Source organism: Eptatretus burgeri, chromosome 13 (genome assembly GCF_056783735.1).
Source record: "Eptatretus burgeri isolate ZD-2024b chromosome 13, Ebu_testis_v1, whole genome shotgun sequence".
In the NCBI taxonomy this organism is placed as follows: Eukaryota; Metazoa; Chordata; class Myxini; order Myxiniformes; family Myxinidae; genus Eptatretus; species Eptatretus burgeri.
The window spans coordinates 73,375,075-73,376,640 of NC_140973.1; positions in this window are offsets into that span (position 1 = coordinate 73,375,075).

The window sequence follows — 1,566 nt, forward strand, 5'->3', positions numbered from 1 at the left end:
TTCCTCATTTCATCATCACAGACTCTTTCTCACCTTTTCATTTCGTTTTCCCTTCTCTGCTCCCCCTCACTTTCCTTGCTTCCACTCCTCCTACCTCTCCCTTTCCTCATCCCAATACTCCATTTGATATGTGACATCCACTTTTATACCCCCCCCCCGGAAAGGCACACATCCTTTCCTGATCCCAATATGCCATACAGGCATTTCCTGTATTTTTCTTTCCTTCTTTGAGCCTTCTCCCCCACTAGCGATTTGTAAATCAGCGCAGCATCGCCTGGAAGAATGAGAAGTGAAGCGTCCCATGCACACGAGACTGTGTGAACTTCAAAGGAAGAAGAGCCACGAACTAAATCCGTCCTCTTATCATATAGTTAAGAGGAGAGAAAATTTCATCAGGATCCCCCCCCCCCTCATTGGTATGAGCGGTGTTTTCTCAATGTTCTTTCGAAGCGATGACAATTCTCAGTTAAACTGAAACAATGCCATGTATAACCGGCTGCCTGTGCACTCAGTCGATGTCCAGCTGTTATCACCAACTAAGCTGGTGCTGTTACATTCCTCTTCACTACCCTGACCCAGGAGGCAGCATAACAAGCATCCATTTGTGCGATTTTCCAGCAGATGGAATGCCGTTTAAATGGGGAGGGGGGTTGGGATTTGGGATAGGGTGAAGGGGTGGGGGGGGGGGTTGAAAGGCATGCTGTCACTGTTTAACAAAATAACAAACAGTTCAAACAGCGTAAACGGTAAACACCGACACCATAAAAGCTCCATTTTCATTTGCTTGGAAGACAAAACCAACCCTGCGTAAAATTCCAAACATTATTTGGAATAATAATAAAACAAATCAGAGAGAAAATGAAAAAAAAAAGGCAAATTTCAAAAACGATTTCACTTTCCCAAATAGAATAAAATGAAATATAATAATAATAAAAAACCTTTTGCCACAAAAAAAGCAACTTGCTCGGATTTCTGGAAGTTTCTGGGTCAGGACAGAAGCATGCTTTTCACTGGCCAAAACCCGCACAAGCATGAGCTCAAGCATTGCCGAGGAGTGTGTTCTGAGTGTGCAGAGAGTGGGCACACTGGAGGAGCGCAGCCTGAAAATCCCGCACCTGTCGCTCTCTGTCTGTCTGTCTGTCTCTCTCTCTCTGTGTCACTCTCTGTCTCTGACTGTCTGTCTGTATCTCTCTCTCTCTCTCTCTCTCTCTCTCTCTCTCTCTCTCTCTCTCTCTCTCTCTCTCTCTCTCTCTCTCTCTCTCTCTCTCTCTCTCTCTCTCTCTCTCTCTCTCTCTCTCTCTCTCTCTCTCTCTCTCTCTCTCTCTCTCTCTCTCTCTCTCTCTCTCTCTCTCTCTCTCTCTCTCTCTCTCTCTCTCTCTCTCTCTCTCTCTCTCTCTCTCTCTCTCTCTCTCTCTCTCTCTCTCTCTCTCTCTCTCTCTCTCTCTCTCTCTCTCTCTCTCTCTCTCTCTCTCTCTCTCTCTCTCTCTCTCTCTCTCTCTCTCTCTCTCTCTCTCTCTCTCTCTCTCTCTCTCTCTCTCTCTCTCTCTCTCTCTCTCTCTCTCTCTC